This window comes from Microcaecilia unicolor, chromosome 7, assembly GCF_901765095.1.
Source record: "Microcaecilia unicolor chromosome 7, aMicUni1.1, whole genome shotgun sequence".
Lineage (NCBI taxonomy): Eukaryota > Metazoa > Chordata > Amphibia > Gymnophiona > Siphonopidae > Microcaecilia > Microcaecilia unicolor.
This window is the reverse complement of record NC_044037.1, coordinates 189,461,585-189,482,654: the sequence shown is the minus strand read 5'-3', so window position 1 is coordinate 189,482,654 and position 21,070 is coordinate 189,461,585.

Genomic DNA, 21,070 nt, shown 5'->3' with positions numbered 1-21,070 from the left:
AATGCATGTTAAACAGCTATGCAGATAATATGCTGTGGCTTGAAATATGCACCTTACACACAATGCAAGATGCAATATAGCCCAGGAGCATTGAGGCACCAAGCCTCAGCCTAATACTTCTGGGCTGTCTCTTAAAGGAACCAAATGAGTAGAGGATGAACCACTGACTTCCACACGGGGTATGTTGTCAAAAGTGTTCTTCATTAAGGCACCAGAAGAGACCCGACACGTGGCCATGTTTCAGCGGAAATGTCCATCTGCCTTGGGGGTCAAATACAACAGTACTGTAAAAACATAAAATGATATAAAATACAAATAAAAATCACCAAAGTAAATCACAAAACATATGTGTAATACATTAAAAGTATAATACAAGTAAAAGTTATAAAATAAAAAAATACAAACTTCAAAACATGATTAATAACCGTTAAGACATTAACTGTCCATTCAAAAATATGATAATGTAAAATCTATATCATAAAGGTATAAAACTGTAGGACACTGTATAAAATGGACTGCACCTTAAATGAGATTGAGTAAATTAAAGAACAGAAACAGGTTAAAAATGTCAGACCTGTGAGTTCTTGTACCAAGTAGAGTGCTGCCGAGCCTGGTACTTGGACCAGGTTCTGCTTGGCGGCTGGACAACCCCGGGTTTCACCTGCGCTGACCGCCATTCCCCAGAGGTTGAGCCCCTAGGTGTGGGCGGCCTGCAGGGCTTATGAGATGGAGCAGGAAGCAGGGTGATGAACGTGACGGCCAGACAGGCAGCAGGCAAGAGAGTGATCCAGGTACAGGCAGAGTCAGCAGGCAGGCAGCAGACATGAGAGTAATCCAGGTACAGGCAGAGTCAGCAATGAAGAACAAAGTAGAGGAGAAGCACACTACTGAGCAAATAACACCTACCAAAATAAAAGCCGAAGCAAGGAGTTTAGGGAGAGCTCAGCTGATAAAATGCTGGCATCTGACATCAGCAGGGAGAAGAAGCATAACCATAGGACAAGAGCAAGGGAAGGAGGAACTGGAAGACCAATAGGAGAGAAGCAAAGGAAGCCAGGCAGAGGAAGAGCAGACCCAGGTGGGTGGAAGCAAAGCAATCAAGGAGCCTGGAAGCCAGGCAGAGAACAGAGCCAGGTGCATGGAAGCAAAGCAATCAAGGAGCCTGCAGCCAGAGAAGAACTACACACACATGGCTCAGAGCTGTGCCAGTCAAGTGCGCGTGTCAATGGGACCCTGCGCAGCCTGAGGACACCGCTTGCATTGAGGTAGGGGACATGACAAAAAAGTAAATATACATTAATATGTATTTATTTTTTTTACCTGTTTTTGTTATTTAATTTACTAATCTCATTTAAGGAGCAGTCCATTTTATGCAGTGTTTTATGGTTTTATACCTTTTTTATATAGACTTTACATTATCACATTTTTGAATGTACAGTTAATGTCTTAATGGTTATTAATCATGTTTTTAAGTTTGTAATCTTTTTGTTTTATAACTTTTACTTGTATTATACTTTTAATGTATCGTTCATATGTTTTGTGATTTTTATTCGTATTATATATCGTTTTATGTTTTTTCAGTACTGTTGTATTTGACCCCTGAGACAGGTGGACGTTTCTGCTGAAACACAGCCCCATGTTGGGTCTCTTCTGGTGCCTTAATAAAGAACACCTTTGATGACACTCCCCATGTAAAAGTTAATGGTTCATCCTCTACTCCTTTGGTTTCTTTGGACTCTTGTAGAAGTTACTTTCCTATTGCCCTTTGGACTTCTCTCTCTTAAAGGTCCAGCAACATGAAAAATTGTAGTCTCCTGTGCCCCCCCCCCCCAGAAATCCCTTGTTATGGTCCCCCCCTACCAGGCACCCCTACCTGAAGGGCCCCCAAGGTGCAACCCCCCCTTCTGAAATCCCTATCCCAATACCCATATACCCTCCCAAAGACTCCCCCTACCCATACTCCCCAAAATTCCTGGAGTCTAGTGGGTGAGCAGGATTGATCCCTAGTTGCTCCTGCCATTGCCGTTGCTGAGATCCAAAATGGTGCTAGTGCCCCCTAGCAGTAGTCTTGCAGTTACCCACTAGCTTATTTGATCCCTATCGCTTAGGGAGTAGAGGACATGGAGAAAGAGAGAGAGAGAGAGAGAAACCTGGACCAAAAGGGAGAAGGAAGAGATGGGGCAGATGCTGGAACCAGCGGCGGGGAGAGTTGGAGGGGGGGGGGGGTAGAGTGAGAGAGAGAGAGAGAGAGATACACGACCAATGGAAACGAGAGAGAGAGAGAAAAGCCAGACTATAGAGTGTGTGCACAGGAGGAAAGGAAGAGAGAGGAGAGAATCTGGACATGGGGAGGGACAGGGACACAAAAGAGATGCTACATCTGGAGGGAGCATAGGGACAAGGACAGATAGAGGCATGCAAGAAAACTGCATGGTGTATATAGAGAAGAAATATAAAATGGACAAGAGACCCCAGAGAGAGTTTAGAAAAAAACAGAAAAGCAGAAGAGAGACACTTAGATCAATGCAATGCTTAGACAACAAAGGTAGAAAAAAGTACCGTATTTTTCGGACTATAAGACGCACTTTTTCCCCCCCAAATTTGGGAGGAAAATGGGGGGTGCGTCTTATAGTCCGAAGGTAGAGATTTGGCTGGCTGGCTGGCTGGCCGGCTGGCTGGCTGGCTGGCCGGCTGGCAGGCCACCCGCCCTCCCTCCCTCCGAGTTCGGGATCGCCCTCCCCCCAGCCCTGTCACCTACTCACGCGATCTTCCCTGGTGGTCTAGTGATGTCGGGGCAGGAAAGAGCCTGCTCTCCATCCTCCTGTATGCAGCCTGACGGTCTCGGCGAGATTCAAAATGGCTGCCGAGACTTCAATTCTCGGCAGCCATTTTGAATCTCGCTGAGACCGTCAGGCAGCAATGCATACAGGAGGATGGAGAGCAGTGCGCTGGGCAGGAAAGAGGGGGCTCTTTCCTGCTCCGACGTCACTAGACCACCAGGGAAGATCGCGTGAGTAAGGGGAGAGGTGGTGACAGGGCCGGGGAGGGGGGAGGAGGTAACCCTGAGGGCGATCCCGAACTTGGAAGGAGGGATTCGGACAAGACGCACCGGAGCACCTAGGTTTTAGAGGAGGGAAAAAGCAAAATTTTTTTTTCCTATTTCCCTCCTCTAAAACCTAGGTGCGTCTTATGGTCCGGTGCGTCTTATAGTCCGAAAAATACGGTATATTTTTCTGACTATTAATAGTAATGTGCATCTTCCCTCTGCCCCCCCCCCCTCCCCAGTCCCCACTACCTTGAAAGCAATGGCTATTTTAGGGGGGCCTATCTCAATTTTTCCACCTGGGGCCCAGACACCTAGCTACAGAAATGGTGTGCTTATTAGGTTTTCCATTACTATTAAGCTGACATACTATTATATCTATGCTATTTGAATGTTATTCCATGCTGTCTATTATTATACTGTTTGTATTGTACTGAAATTTATCATATCTTTATTATATGATTGTTCTACAGTGCGGTTAGATATGTATATTTCTGATACTGTTCCATGTTAGTCCTATTACTAGGTTTCAAGGCACCATTTCCAAGTTTAGCTCATTGATTATTTTTATATTTGGTCATTTTACCATTTTATGCTGTTAACAAAATTGTAAGTTTTATGTTAAACTGTACCTGCTATACACCGCATTGGGTGAATCTCTTCATAAAGGCGGTTAATAAATTCCAAAAAATAAATAAATGCAGGTGCCCAGTTCTATAGAATTGCCCTTCACATATCTTCTGATTCTGGAAATCCTCTCCTTTGCTGCTGAAGTCCTTACTATGTAGAGCACTCAGAGTGCTTTTGTTTTTTTACCCTAGTTTCCAATAGGGAAACAGGATTGTTCAGTTCAGATGTAACCTCAGGGAGCTCCGACCACATTGTGATGTCATCTGGAATTGGACGTCAGCTGCTCTTCCTTCTTTTAGGGCAACTCTTCCCTTTATGCTAGGGTCATGCACTTGTACAGTGAAACCAAGTAGCAGCGATTTACCCTCCTCATAAGTTTGAATTGTTTTGTTTTGTTCAAGGATGAATCATATAAATACCATTGTCCACAGGCTGCAGAAAAGGCACTTTGTGTTAAATCTTCAGTACATATAACTATTGAAATTAGTGATGCCATTCACATGCCACTTAACCTCCAGGAAGCTTAACTCTGCGCATTGCAGGCAAAGGTTCAGTATCCATATTTCTACTTTCTGTAATTGAGACCTCCACTATGGCACTTCTAAATGAGGTTATCCATCCTATTCATTTCCTTGGAGCTTAAGTACTTGCTAGATGAGTCAGAGAGTTGCTCCAGAAAACTACCTTTAGACTCCACAATGACTCGCTAATGGTTAGACTGCCACCTACTGGAGCAACTCAGTACATCTGACTAAACTAATTGTCCTGGCACAGGGTGGATGAGCAACCAGTTGTAAGGGAAGAGGTGTCCGGGCTGGCCTCGAGCTATGTCTTCTTGCCATGGAGGCTGCTGTTTTGCCTCTGAATCCCAGGATGGCTTAGGGAAGTGCAGGGTCAAACAGGCTAGTAGAATGTGCTTGAAGCCTAAATGCAAACCCAGCGATCCCACCCAAGCTTCTATAACATTGCACAGCATACATGTAAGAAATGTATGCACTTGGAAAGTGTATATCTACTTTTATGTGATCTATGCATCAGCGTTCCCAGGAGCATAGGTTGGGTGAAACAGAGAGAAAGTAAAGAAAAAGGGGATGGCATTTGATATACCGCCTTTCTGTGGTTACATCAAAGCAGTTTGTATATTATATGCAAGTACCTGGGGCAATGGAGAAGTAAATTTGTGAAGTATGTGCATGTTTCGAAAACATATTACCTGTTATTTAACCACAGCAGTCAACACACCAGCATAACACCAACCACCACAGTTAAAGTGAAACTGGATATGCAGCACTATTTTGCAAATAGCTGCTTAACTTATATAGTGCATATTTGCAAGGGGGCAAACACAGGGGTGGAGCATAGGGAAGACATAGGTGGGGTTCCCACTTACGGACATAGGACTATATTCAGTAACTGGCGCTCAAATGTGGGTAGACAAAAAACATCTCTCAAAAATTGCAAAGAAAATGTCCAAATTTACTCAAAAAACATATTTTCTTAAGATGACAAAGGAATTCTTCTCAATTCAATATATAGCATCTGTCATCGAAAGCGCCGTTCTAACCAACGGGACCTGTTTCACCTCCAACGTTTTGAGGCTGCCTGGAACCGTGGCTTACTCGGAGGTGGTCTGCTTCATGGAGTAGATAAAACTGACGTCACCAGTCCAACGCACAGCAACCAACCGCGACCCAGCCAACAGCAAACAGCGACCCAGGCAGGAGGAGGAGTACTCCTCCTCCCCTGCCCCCCGTGCCTAGGAATCGCTCGACACTGACTGCCAACCTCCCGAACCACCCGCGAACACTAACCGGCCTCAAAAAACCATCGCCGCTCTCCCTCTCCTCTCCAAGTCCGGATTCGGACTGTTGGAGAGGACGAAGAGGGAGGGCGGTGAGACGGCGAGTGTCCAATGTGGAGGAGGCGGCTGAGGGCTCAGGGCGGGGGTCACTGGCGACTGGGAAGAGGGGGGAGGGAAAGAGCAGCGGGTCCGAATCCAGCGCAGCCGTCATCCCCGTTAAATAAAAACAAAGCAAGCACACCTATGAGATGCTGCAGGACGTTTCATAGATAGGAGTGGAAATGAGCAAAACAACTCTACGGTAAGCAAGGAGGCCCATTGGTTAATCTCTGTTTCCACTCCCCTACGCAGCCATCATTGGTATACACTCAAAGACAAGCACACCTAGGAGCTGCTGCTTCACATTGTTGTTTTTAAATTGTTGTTCCATCTGAAACAAGTCTAAAGCTGTTTCAACTGGATAGGAACTGGGAGAGAGGGAGGGGGGACCCTGCAACTGGGAAAAAGGGAGGAAGGAAGGGAGGGAGGGAGGGAGGGGGGAACCCCCTGCAACTGGAAGGAAGGGAGGGGGGATGACCTTGCAACTGGGAGGGAAGGGGGACCCTGGCACATACTCTCATTCTCACACACACACTCGCACCCAGTCTCACTCTCTCTCTGTCACACACACACACACACTCGCACATTCACTCTCTCTCACACAGTCACTCTCACACACACTCTCTCAAACATACACGCTCCGAGGAAAACCTTGCTAGCGCACGTTTCCTTTAAAACAGAAACGGGCCTTTCTTACTAGTAGTCTATAATGTAGACCCTTCGCCATTTTTATCAGGACAAGTTTAGGCTCCGTGTGAGTGTTCTGCTAGGTTTAGCAGGTGGTTTAGTGTTTCATCTTCCATGTCTTTTGTAGATGTAGGGCTAGTTTTCCTGAGGTTGAGCGAAAGTGTTTCTGGAGTAACCAAGTTTTAACTGAGCATCCAAAATGAAGATAGTCTGTTATTAATCTTATGTCACGTGGCAGTAAGTTCCACAGTTCCACTCCTTTGCCTGTAATTGTCATGTTGTGAGTTTTCTTTCTTTGGCATTCTTGTGAATCCAAGCTGTTGCCAATTAATGCCAATAATTAACACCCAATTGTTGGCACTTGTTACCCAATTTAGTTGCACACACATCTCGGAATCGTGTGTAATTTTTTGCACATAAATTTGCAGGCAATTTATAGAATCTGGAGGTTAACTTACAAACCGCCTTATTTTCGAAAGAGAAAGACGCCCATATTTCGACCCAAATCGGGAGATGGGCGTCTTTCTCCCGTGGGCGCCCAAATCGGTATAATCGAAAGCCGATTTTGGGCGACTTCAACTGCAATCTGTTGCGGAAACGGCCAAAGTTGACAGGGGCGTGTCGGAGGCATGGTGAAGGCGGGACTAGGGCGTATTTATCGGCCGAGGAGAGATGGGCATCCTCTGCTGATAATCGAAAAAAGAAAGGCGTTTTTAGCGCGAATTTGGGTCACTTTTTTGGACCCTTTTTTTCCACGAACAAGTCCCAAAAAAGTGCCCTAAATGACCAGATGACCACCAGAGGGAATCGGGGATGACCACCCCTGACTCCCCCAGTGGTCACTAACCCCCTCCCACCCAAAAAAACCAAACTTTAAAAACTTTTTTTCCAGCCTGTATGCCAGCCTCAAATGTCATACCCAGCTCCATGACAGCAGTATGCAGGTCCCTGGAGCAGTTGTTAGTGGGTGCAGTGGACTTCACCCAGGTGGACCCAGGCCATCCCCCCCCTACCTGTTCCACTTGTGGTGGTAAATGAGAGCCCTCCAAACCGCCCCCAAAACCCACTGTATCCACATCTAGGTGCCCCCCTTCAGCCATAAGTGCTATGGTAATGGTGTAGAGTTGTGGGGAGTGGGTTTTGGGGGGGGGGGATTTGTGGGGCTCAGCACCCAAGGGAAGGGAGCTATGGATTTCAGAGGTAGTTAACTTTATTTTTTTAATTGTTACAAGTGCCCCCTAGGGTGCCCGGTTGGTGTCCTGGCATGTGAGGGGGACCAGTGCACTACGAATCCTGGCCCCTCCCACCACCCAATGCCTTGGATTTGTTCGTTTTTGACGCCCATTTTTTTCCAAAATACGGTTTGCCCTGCCCCTTCACGTACCCGTTCTCAGAGATAGACGCCCATGGAGATGGGCGTTTGCGTTCGATTATGCCCCTCAAAGTGCTCTAATGCCAGCTGCTATAATTAAAATGAAACTGGATATTCAGTGCTGTTACCCAGATACTGGTTGGCACTAAATATCCAGTTTCAGTTAGCAATAATATCTAGAGCACTAACTGGATAAGTAAATGGATAAAGTTTTGTAATAGGCTGTCCTAACTTTATTTATTTTGGGGTCCCTTTTACCAAGCTATGGCAAAAGGGGGCTGGTGCTGGCATCAGCGTGTGTTTTACATGCATGCTGAGGCCCCCTTTTCCCGCAGTTGGTAAAAGGGAAGTCTCGCTTTCATACTGGAAATCATCATGTGGCAAGTAAAGCACTTGCCGAGTGGCCATTTCAGGGGGGGGGGAGCCCTTACTGGCACCCATTGAGGTGGCGGTAAGGGCTCCCGTGTTATCCCGGCAGTAACTGGGCAGTGTGTGGCACTGCCCGATTACCACTGGGCATACTCCGGCGCTACAAAAATAAATTTTTGTAGCACCGGAAATGATGGTTTGTTAGGGGTGGCAAGTACAGCCGGGCTGCTGCGATAGCCTGGCGGTACTTCCTGTATAGCGAGCGTTAAGCCCGTGTTGGGCTTACTGCCATGTAGTAAAAGGAGCCCTTATTTATTTATTAGGATTTATTTACCGCCTTTTTGAAGGAATTCACTCAAGGCGGTGTATAGTAAGAATAAATCAAACATGAGCCACAGGCAATTGCAGTAGTAAAAATATACAAATAACAATACAAAATATGGCATAGTATACTACTTACAATGTCAACACAATACGAAATAAAACATTTTAATTGACAGTGTGGGGTATAAGCAAAGATGAAACATATAGATAGGTAAGAGAGTAAGGAGACTAATTTAAAGAAAGTTGCTTTATTCAGTTACTTATCAGGTGCTGGTCTGAATTTCACCAGTATCTGGATAAGCAGCGCAAACTATATGCAGATATTCACCAAACGGTATCTGCATACCAGTGCTACATATCTGGGGGTCACAAACCCATGGCAGCTGCTGTTTAAAAAAATATTGACTGCCACAGGCTGAATATCGAAGACTATATAAATAAAATGAAAGAAAAATTATGCTGTGCACATCCCTAGTGGTGATCTCCAGAAGCACCAAAGTTAGTGTGTTATAAAAAATCTGGCCTCTTTACGCTCACTGAAGTTTAGCTTTAACCAAGCAGGGTATCTCGGCCTCCTTGGACGCCTGACCATTATCTCACTGCTGATTGTTGTCCATTAGATTGTAAGCTGACTGCACATGTTGTCCATTAGATTGTAAGCTCCTTTGAGCAGGGACCGTCCTTCTTTGTTAAACTGTACAGCGCTGTGTAACCCTAGTAGTGCTTTAGAAATGTAAAGTAGTAGTAGTAATAATAGCCCCTCAATGCAGATTTTATCCCAGAGGACAATCATAGCAGCACTATTTTGGGCTGAGCTGCTTTAATTACAGAGTGAACTTGTTCTAGCATATTCTAGAACAAGATGCAGCAGGGACCTGAAGCAGGATTTTATTTATTATATGGCCCTTTTTATCTTATTTCAGCTTAAGACAAGGAATGAGTAGCATCTCCACAGCACAAAGGATCAGTGAGAACAGAAGCTGAATAAAGTGTTAATCCTCTTCATGGTATAGGGAATTGGCCAAGGCACCCTACCTTCATAAGCAGACATCACTGCCTTGCCAGCTTATTTTCGAAAGAGAAAAACGCCTATAATGCGACCTAAATCGGGAGATAGATGTTTGTCTCGCAAAGGCGCCCAAATCGATATAATCAAAAGCCAATTTTGGGCGTTTCCAACTGCACTCCGTCGCGGAAACGAGTAAAGTTGACGGGGGCGTGTCAGAGGCGTGGTGGAGGTGGAACTGGGGCGTGGTTATCAGCCGAGGAGAGATGGGCGTCTTTAGCTGATAATCGAAAAAAAAGGCGTTTTGACCACGATTTTGGGTCACTTTTTTTGGACCCTTTTTTTTCACAAACAAGTCCCCAAAAAGTGCTCCAACTGCCCAGATGACCACTGGAGGGAATCGGGGATGACCTCCCCGGACTCCCCCAGTGGTCACTAACCCCCTCCCACCAAAAAAACCCCCACTTTAAAAACTTTTATTCCAGCCTCTATGCCAGCCTCAAATGCCATACCCACCTCCATGACAACAGAATGTGTTCTATCCTGTCACAGCCTTTCCCTGGGTCAGATGTGGCTCTCGGGTGCAGTACAGGGTCACATCAGCATTGCATTGTGGTGGGTGTAGGGTATTGGGCTCCGTGGTTTCATTAGCTTGTGTTACAGTCTCACGATGTTGGTAGTTGGTAGGCTCTTCTCCCATGGTGCTTTTCCCCCTGCCTACTGGGTCAGAGTGTGCCCTGTTGTGTTTCCTGTTGTAGTCCATGCGGTAGTGGCCATTTTTGTAAGCCAGTTTTAGTTCCCTTTCCTGTGGTAGCCACGTTAGACAACTTAGTTCTTACCTTGAATGTGGCTGAAAGAGGGCATTGTACAGCATTCTTCCAGCTCTGACCTACTGGTCATCTCAGTACCAGGGAGACTCGTTGCCAGTGGGGCACAACCTCTGATCTGCAGTTAACTGTGAGTAAAGGCGGTTATTCCAATAAAGGACGTTTTTGGAGAGATTAGTCTTCAGGTGTCAACTGGTGTGCCAATGTTATATAGCAGCAACCAGTCCTAGAGGCCTGCGTGTATGCAGGTCCCTGGAGCACTTTTAGTGGTTACCGCAGTGCACTTCAGCCAGGTGGCCCCAGCCCCCCTCCCCCACCTGTAACACTTGTGCTGGTAAATGGGAGGCCTGCAAAACCCACTGTACCCACATGTAGGTGCCCCCTTCACCCCTAAGAGCTATGGTAGTGTTGTACATTTGTGGGTAGTGGGTTTTGGGGGAGGGGGTTGGGAGCTCAGCACCCGTGGTAAGGGAGCTATGCATGTGGGAGCTTTTTCTGAAGTCCACCACACTGACCTAGGGTGCCCAGTTGGTGTCCTGGCATATCAGGGGGGGCGAGTGTACTACGAGTCCTGGCCCCTCCCACGACCAAATGGCTTGGATTAGGACGTTTTTAGTTTCCATTATCGCTAAAAAAAAACAAACGCCCAGCTCAAAAACGTCCATTTTTTCAAAAATTCGGTTCGGCCCGCCCCTTCATGGACCCGTTCTCGGAGATAAACGCCCATGGAGATAGGCGTTTCCGTTCGATTATGCGCCTCCACGTCTGGTAGTTAATGAAGGCAGTATAGCAAGTATTTGGAAATAAATAAAATACACAGTGGCATCAAGCAGGTACCACTTGCCAGAAAGAGCACAGGCAATGGATGTGAATGTTTTAATTGTATCAAATGTTTTAGTTGCTGTTGGCTCTGCCAGTCCCCTGTCTCCGAACAAGAAGTTGACATTAGATAGAGCAGGGGACCGGCAGAGCCAACAGCCGTATGACTGCTCAGTGCACCCCCTTATTGCCTGCACCGTGGGTAGTCTGCACCCATCGCCCTGCCCTTGGTGTGCCACTGCTCTTATAGAATACTAGCAAAGCCAGGTAAATATGCACATAGGCACTTAAGAAAATATGGGAACGAGGTTCTGGAAGGCAAATTTAGCCTCTTAGGTAGAAAGCTGAAGTCTAGATTCTCCAGGGTAACCTTTTTGGAAATGCTCCCATTCCACACGCAGGACCCAAGAGGCAGGCAGAGCTCCAAAGTATCAATGCATGGTTGAGTCGATGGAACAGGGATGAGGGATTTAGATTTGTTATGAACTGGGCAATATTCTGGGAAAGGGGCAACCTATTCCAAAGCCAACAGTCGCCCAGGAGCACATGGTTCTGTGTGCAGTATCCTTGAAGGATATTATTGAAACAGGACATTTAGGGAATGCCAATAGAGAGGTTTCAACAATGGTGAAAGAAAGCCAGGAGTGTTTAAGGAGAGAGCAAGATAAAGGATGCACATTATCCCTTTCAATTTCTAAGCATCTTGTAGATGCAAGGACAAAATACAATTTGAAGTGTCTGTATACAAGTGGTAGAAGCCTAAAAAAAATAAGATGGGAGAGTTAGAATATATAGCACTAAATGACGAGGAAGATATAATAGGCATCTCAGAGACCTGGTGAAAGGAGGACAATCAATAGAATACTGTGTTAACAGGGTACAAATTAAATCACAATGATAGAGTGGATCACATTGGAGGGGGAGGGGTTTGTGCTATATGTTAAAAAGGGAATTGAATCAAACAAAATAAACATCCTACGTGAAACATAACAACATGGAATCATTATGGATAGAAATTCCATCTGTGAAGGGAATGAGTATTCTTGTAGAGCTGTACTACCGTCTGATAGGACAGAACAAACAGACAGATACAGAAATGTTTACAGAAATTTGGAAAGCTGGCAAATTGGGCAACTGTATAATAATGGGTGATTACCCCAATATTGATTGGATAAATGTTACATCAGGGACCGCTAGGGAGGCAAAGTTCCTAGATGTAATAAATGACTGCTTCTTGGAGCAACTGGTCCAGGAACTGACAAGAGGGGGAGCCATTTTATATCTAGTCCTTAGTGGAATGAAGGGAGAGATAATGGTGTCGGATCTGCTGGGAAACAGTGATCATAACATGATCAAGTTTGAGCTAATACCTGGCGTGAATCCACAAAAAATTCTACTATAGCAGCATTTAATTTTTGAAAGGGCAACTATGATAACATGAGGAAAATGGTTAAACAGAAGCTAAAAGGATCAGCTGCAAAAGTTAGGAGTTTAAATCAGGCATTGATGTTGTTTAAAAATATAATCTTAGAAGCCCAGACCAAATGCATTCCATATATTTACAAAGGTGGAAAGAAGAGAAAACAACAGCCAGAATGGTTAAAAGGTGATATGAAAGAGGCTATTAAAGGTAAAAGAACGTCCTTCAAATAATGGAAAAAGGACCCAAATGAAGAAAATAAGAAGCAACATAATCACTGGTGAGTTAGATGCAAAACACTGATAAAGAAGGCTAAAAGAGAATATGAAGAGAAACTTGCTGCAGAGGCAAAAACTCACAGTAGCAACTTTTTCAGGTACATCAGAAGCAGAAAGCCTGGAAGAGAATCTGTGGGACCGATAGATCATGAAAGAGCAAAAAGGTCACTGTGACAAAACGCCTAGCCACTCACCTGGGGTTACCCCATGGCCACTTAAAGGGTCTATTCCCAGCACAGCTCAGGTCCGCCTGCAACTGCCACTTGTGCTGTACACTAGCACCTTCCTCCCACCGACTGGATCCCAACCACAACATTAATCGTGTAGGATGTGAGAGCCCTTACCACTAGATCAATGGGTGGCGTTAAGGGCTCAGGCCGTAAATAGGCACGCTCTGGTTTCAATTTTACTGCAGGCCCTTTTCCCAGCCCATTGAAAAAAAAAAGGCCTTTTTCCGAGCTGCAGTAAAAACTGGCCCGGTGATTGCCAAAAACATGTGCCCATACTACCGCAGGCCACATTTTGCCGTGCCTTAGTAAAAGGACCCCATAGTTATCTGCTACATTTGCCCTAGATAAATATTATCCCTTTAGAGTGGCTACAGTTATGCAGAGGCTTTTACAATTCCCCCGATTCGATAAATGACATGCAAATTTCCACATTCTCCTGAGACACACATACAACTAAATTGGTTAATGAGCCATGTAGCACCAATAATTGGGTGCTAACAATCAAATATTGGCATTAATTGGCAATAATTTGGATTTGCGTGCAACTCAAAAGGGGACATGGCCATGGGTGGGTCAGGGGCATTTACTAATGATGCACACAGTATTACTGATTACCAGGTATCTGCGGCTAAATTACTCACCAGTATTTACATCAGGTTTCAGTTGGTGTAAATCCTCGCACATAAAGTTTGGCACAGAAATCGGCTTTAAGCACTATTCTATAAATGCCGCCCCAAAAGCATCATTTATAGAATAGTGTGTTGTGTGGATTTTTCTCTGCACCATCTTTTGAGTGCAATTTACTGAATCTAATCCAATGTGTGTACTTTAAGCCAGATTTTTAAAAGGTACGTATGGGTCTGGGGTGTAAACAATATCCATGCACAGATTGGGATTTTCCAATATGTATGTGATAATTTACCCTGATCTCCTACCACAAATAAATCAGTGTGTGGGCACTTTGCATATTATACAGCCAACTGTCAGAATAAAACTATCTGCATTGCGTCTCTTTGAAATTAGCCAAATGGTCTTTGAATACTAAAGTGCCCATGTGCTTTGTAACAACATGGCCTGCTAAAATTTGCCCCCAGATAGACTACAAAGATTGGTGATGTTCACAATGAAAAATGAGGAGATTAATAAGTCAATATCACTGTTAATGAAAATGGGAATCAGATGTTTTATCACTAAAACAGGATTGACCCATCCTACTGAGTAGATTTCATAAAACCGTCAGTGTCTTTTTTCCCCTGAGTTTTTCATGGTTGTGTCAGTTTAGGTAATCCAAGCCCCAGGAGCATAAAATCCCTGGTTTTACTTTGTGCCTCTTTAAGCCTTATGGATAGGATTATCTGTAATAAAAGAACTCAACAATTTTTCCTCCTTATTGACTTCTAAAAAGAACTTACAACTGATTTCCAACATATCCTTCACAAACACTCTGCTGTCAAGAGAATAGTACGTATGAAAGTTGTTTGCCAAACGGGTAGAGTTTTATTGAACATAAAAGGAAGAGAATTTTCAAAAGTGTTTATGCAAATACACACTTGTTTGTCCACATAAAATAGCTTTACAAAACTATTCTAATGCAGCCCTCTTCCCTCCAATCCAAATAAAAGTATGTGAACGCACGCACGCACGCACATTCTTGAATCTACACTACCCCAGTTGCAAAGGACTTAAATACAAATCAACATATGCATTCAGCTTCTCCTACATAAGCACGCAACTATGGAACGCACTACCAAATGTTATAAAAACAATGCATGACCTAACAATCTTCTGAAAACTACTGAAAACCAACCTGTTCAAAAAAGCATACCACAATGATGCATCCTAAATACTAGAAACTAAACTTCACCAAAACTAGACAAAACGGAACTCTCTACACTTGACTGCTTCATTTACGCAGCCACTAATAAACGTTACGCACTACTCAGTACCACTTTACTTCTTATGCAGGATATGAACTTTCTATATTTGATTGTGTAACTTATTCTATAATCTACTCTATAATTTATGAACTTTAATGCAAAGCTACTTTGTAATTTACCTTATCATTTATGAATTCTAATGCAATATCACTTTGTATTTCTCAACCCGAAAACGGCCACATTGAGCATGCAAATAGGTGGGAAAATGTGGGATACAAATGCAACAAAATAAATAAATAAACAAACTGTTTCTATTCTATTCTATTTCAGTCTTATACCCCCATTTTTGTTGCAGCAGCAAGGGATAGTTCACTAAATTCCACAATGGGATCACAAAAGAGAAACCTCAACAATAGAGGGAAATACAGTATAGTAAAATATAAAAAAACAACAAAATTAAGGATTAGATATCAAACATGAGAATCAATATGTATTTAAAAACTTCTGGAGAAGTAAATAGGATGGCTGACTTTTCCATGTCCTTGCTCCCTGAAAAGGGAAGGACAATCTCAATTGTGTTTTTTTAGAAACTCCTTTTAAAGATGGGAAACCCAGCTTCAATCTATGAGCCTTGTGAGCAGTATGCAAATGAGACAGAATAATTAGAGTTTCAACAACAGCTTCAGAATTCAAACCATGCAATGATATGTAAATCAAACATATTCTTACCTCCAAGGGACAGATTTAAGTCAACAGAGGTCAACATTGAGCCATGGGATATCTGTTTAAAGATAAACTTCAAGAACAAAACCAGTTAGATGGGCCAATTAAAATCACACTGTAAAGTAAGACAGAGAAGTTACCCAACTAACTTTAGGACAGTTTTCAGCCAGATTTAACCAGTTATCTTCAAAATGTAAGACTTTTCTGGTTCCCCCCACCCCAATTGTGCAAAATGGTGAAGAATTTTTTCTGTTAAATGTTTAGTAAAATTTCAAAATGTACTATATATATTTTATGACCCAGTGCAGCTTAAACAATTTCTGCATAATAAGTTTCCTTTGCAGCTGGTTAAAGAACCTCCTGTTTAGTACTTGGACATTAATAAAGTTAATATGTTTGACCTTTTCAGTTATAACATTTTTTTCTACTTCTACTTCTTTATAATATCTTTGTAATATCTGATGGATCCCGATTATCAGTAACTACGAGAGGATAATTGGTAATTGCTGTAAAGATTATTGTTTTGGTTTTTTTTATCCTAATTTCTGGACAATTACTGTGTAACTTGTTTCTAACTTGTTGACTTATCTAATTCAAAAATAACCAGTTATATTCAATCAGAGAGTGCTGAAAGTTGACACTATTGGAGCAATTTATATACCTGTGAATGCAGAGAAGGGAGTGCCTATTCCATAATGACATCTATACACCCAGATTTTGTTACACAATGCAAGCATAAACTGCTATCAGTGCACCTAACATTTATGTGGCAGCAGTTACACCAGTCATACAGCCACGTAACAGGGAGCCATGCATATGCTTGTGATCACTGCCTTGCATTTGTGTTCCATAACACTTAAGTGAACCCTTCTAGAACAGTGCATAGGGTGCTTACATGCACAATTGCCAATCTTCTCAGCATTTACACTTGCAAAAGCACACATACCCACAAGTACCTAGTTGTAGAATTGACCCTCACTAGGGTAATTTCATCAAAAGTTGCCTACCTGTGTTTTGTTTCTGCCAATAAAGCTTTCAGTATGACATCATCCACCCACTGTCCTCAATGTACAGCTGGGAGTATACAAAAACACTGACACACCATGATAGCCAGAGGGTCAATATTTTAAAGCAGTAGGAGGTAGAGATGCGCTGTCATTTGTGAGGAAATGTTGTTCACCGATAATAGAGAGCACTCTTTGCGCTATTTAAGGGGGACAATATCAAGCTGCGTTATAGCCTTATGCCCCTGAAAGTGACTCAAAGGGCTCTAATGCAGCTTGTCTTGTCTTACTGTGTAGATATTTAGTTCACCACCAGTTACCTAATAATGAGAAGCAAAGCATTCAATGTAAAGCTACCTTACTACTATGTAAAAACCAGACACAACTTGCACTGTGCACTGGGTGATAGTAAAATAAACCCAGCCAAAAGCTTGTTATTTTTACAATGCCAGGAACATCAAGCCTCAAAGCCGTGGCCCAATGATCCTGGGCTGGAGCCTAAGGGGCCGGTGCTCTTGATATTAAACTTGGACCCCTGAGGCAGGCGTTGTGTCAGGTCTGATCATAATAAAGGACTCCTGTTGTCTCAGTCTTGAGGGCCCAGTTGTGCTTCTTTTTTCTTTGTATCATATAAATTTCAAAATGCACGGATAGGCAAGTTATGTGTTTGGCTCTATTCTCTCTGGGGGCAAGCACATAACTTGCTCTGAAAATCTTCCTCTCCGTTAATTATGTGTGAAAAAAAACAATACGAGTTTCGAATTTTGAAAAAAAAAAAGAGGCTTAGGTGGGTTGGAGTAAAACAGGTGCATTCATAGCATATCCCTCTCCCTCCCACTTGGCCACCTGCACAAAGAGCAGATGTAAGTACACGGCACTTTACCACACACAAACTTTATACCTAATTTTTGAAACTAATTACCCAGTACCTAGCACGGCAGAAAACCCAATGTGGGAGCTTAGTAAGGAACCTAATTACTGAAGTGCATCTTTATTACTTTTAGAAGGAGACCCCTTACTGAACTGCCTCAGGATGATTTTAGCCTTGCCACTTACTTGTAGTTTGAACTTTCCCTAACCCTTTTTCTGACAGTACACTTGGACACCTCAGCAGGTTGCTGTTCTGGTTTGGTGTGATGACATTTTGCCAAATTACACCTACTTGGATCTCTCCCACATGTTTTCCTCCTTTCTGACTCAACTTCTGAAAAGCGGTAGCATCAACAAACTGACTCCTACAGTATTGCAGGGAGGGCCCCACCTTCCTGCAATACTGTAGTATTAAGAATTCATTAACAGTTTACAGTATTTGTCCTGCCCTGCTGGACTTGCCATGGCTTCAGTAGGGTGCTGAAGGCAATGTGCACCATACAGAACCTATTTTCCTTTATTGAGACAACACTTGGCACATGAATATGACAACTAACCAAAGGCAGGACAACTCTCGGAATGTTCATTGTCAACCAATGGCAGGGCAGCTTTCAAAATCCTTGATGACAATAAAATATGTTCTATATTACCTTTCATTTGGCAGATTGCAATCAGAAAATAATAAAAAGAAACATTACAACAATAATAAAGCAACAGTTTACAATCAGTTTACAATCAGATTAATAAAACAAAAGAGAGGCACAGAAGCAGCTGCAAGAGCCAGATTATTTATAAGTGTATAGCGCTAACAAATCATAGTCTACTAATAGGGAAGGATTTACATGTAACACAAGGCAGCCTCTGAGTGCTGAACATTTAGCATTTAGACCAGTTCTAAATGAGGGGTAATTACCTTCAGTCCTAAGGCACAATGACATGGAATTCCAAAGGGAAGAAAGTAAATAAAAACTGATCAGGTGTGATTTCTAATGGAATCTTTGATGGTAGAGATGTAACTTCTCTTTTGCTTCTTTACAGGGAATTGACTTGCCTCTGGTATTTTTTTCCACAATGTAAACAGAGTGAGCAGACACCGTATGTGTTCTTCCTTATTCTCACAATGCTTATAGTTAAATCCTTTTTATTGACATTGACATTATAATTTTACTTTCACAATTTTAAACAACAACATTATATCATATCAGAACTTTAACTTTATCCCCTTAAACTTATACTCTAACTTTACAGAATTAACTACTATACGATCTTGTAGCAAGTGTTAAGTCGGGAATTCAAATGCTGTCCGTTGACTATAGAATGGGGAAGGCTTTGTTCTTACACCTTTCCCAATCAAGCAGACCTCGCTTCCTACATATTCCAGTGAAACCCTCCCCCCCATCCCTCCCCTTTAGTCCTCTTCCCTTGTCTCGTTCATTGCTCCCTTCCCAAACCATCGCTCCCCTTAATCCTTTTAGTCTTTTATAACTTTAAATGTTCAATAGATGTCCTCTTGCTGCAGGTGTTAGGGTCTGCCAAAATGCTGACCATCGCTGTTGAAATCTTTGGCCGTTCTTTGTGTCTAGTTTTGGAGTTTCCACTCTTTCCATTCTCATTAATTGAATCATCTGTGCTGTCCACTGAGTTATCGTGGGCTTCTTCCCAGATAGCCATTCTGTTAGTATCACCTTCTTTGCCACTACGGTTGCCCTTTTTGCAAAGTCTTTGAATCCTCTGGCGCCGGAACTGCAGACGTTTAGTGGTCAAAAAGTAATTTGCAATCCAGTTCCACTGTATTCCCACATTTGCGAAATTGTTTGAAGCAATGTTTTCCAAAACCTGCTGATGAGGGGGCATGCCCAAAACATGTGCCCCAATGTGCTCCCACTAAGTTGCATTTGGGCACTCTCCCGCTGGAGATAGTCCCATATGAAAAGCTCTCCTTGGTGCTATGTACATTCGCAATGCAAACTTGTACTGTAATTCCCAGCACCAAGTAAAGTTTATGGAGCTCCTCATTTTTAGGACGTGATTTTGAATGTTTCTATGTGGATATTATGCCCAAATCTGAGGACCAAGCCTTTGCCAACTGCGCAAAATTCAGTTCCGCTGCCGTGTCTCTAATATGTCTATGATAGGTTGACAATGGCATTTTCTGTTGACCTGTCTGTGAATATGCCGTTGATATTTCCTCTTGGACATCTTCCATCAGGTTTTGCCACTTCAGGCTGTTTACATAATGTGACAACTGATTATAATAGAAACTGTCTGAATTAGGAAAGGAATGTAAGCGTTGTAATTCCTCAAATGTCTTTAAGCGTCCCTCCTCTGTGAGTAGCTGGTATAAATAAAAGATTCCTTTCTGTTGCCATCTTTTAAATGTTGGATACATGTCCCTCGGGGGGAATGCTGGGTTTCCACATATGGAGATAAAAGGAGTGGCCTGTGCTGAGAACCTATGAAGCTTGCATATCCATCGCCACACTTTCTTTGCTGTGGATAATATTGACGTTTGGGCTAATACCCATGGAATAGGCCCTCCGGCCTCATGTAGCAAGTAGCTAAAGTGCATTTTTCCAGTAAGTTCTAATTCCACAGAGGTCGCTGAGAAGTCCTGTGTCGCTCTGTACCAGTCTGCTATGTGCCTCATGCCACTTGCTATTGTCATTGTCAGATACTGAGCAGGCCCAAGCCCCCATACTCCACTGGCAATTGCAAAATCCTCAAAGGGGCTCTAGGCTTTTTCCCTTTCCACAGGAACTGCTGTAGCTGTCTATTTAAAGCCTTCTCATCTTTATATTTTAAGTACAAGGGAAGAACCTGAAACATATATAGCCAGCGGGGAATAATTAGCATGTTATATAGTGCTATTCGTCCTATTAGGGACAGTGGGTATCTATTCCAGGTTTTCAATCTGTCTATTGTGTCATTCATTAATTTAGATATGTTGAGATCTTACAAGCTGCTCAAATCCTGTGGTATAAGGACTCCTAAATATCTAAGTGGTTCCTCTTTTTGTAACATTGTGATTTGACTCCCTCTTATACCTTCTGGTTCCCCTTGGACTATTAATGCTTTTGTTTTTTGCAAATTCATTGTAAATCCTGAGTGCCGCCCATATCTTTCTATTTCTTCCAATAGCTTAGGCATAGAAGCTGGCGGATTTTGCAATAATAGTAAGAGGTCATCCGCAAAGGCCAGCGTTTTTATTCTAGCCCTCCCAACCTCCACCCCCTGAATCCCCTCCGCTGCCTCTAACTGTCTCAGCAATGGTTCCAATGACAATATGAACAGCAACGGGGACAGTAGGCATCCCTGATGAGTTCCTCTTCTTATGGGGAACAGTGGTGTCTTTATCCCATTTATTAATATGGATGCCTTTGGGACTGTATATAGCAGATGTAAAGCCCTTATGAACCAGCCCCCAAATCCCATCTTCTGGAGCACTTCAAACAAAAAATCCCATCTGAGCTTGTCAAAAGCTTTTTCTGCCCATGCTGGTTTCTCTTGATTCTGACATGTTGCCATGCCCAAAAGCAGCCTATGTACGTTTCCTACAATCTGCCTGTCTTTAACGAAGCCCACCTGTTCGCTGCTGATCAATCTCGGTAATATCTGGGAAAGGCGACTGACCATAATTTTAGCTAAAAGTTTCAGGTCAACATTTATCAATGATATAGGCCTGTAGGCATCC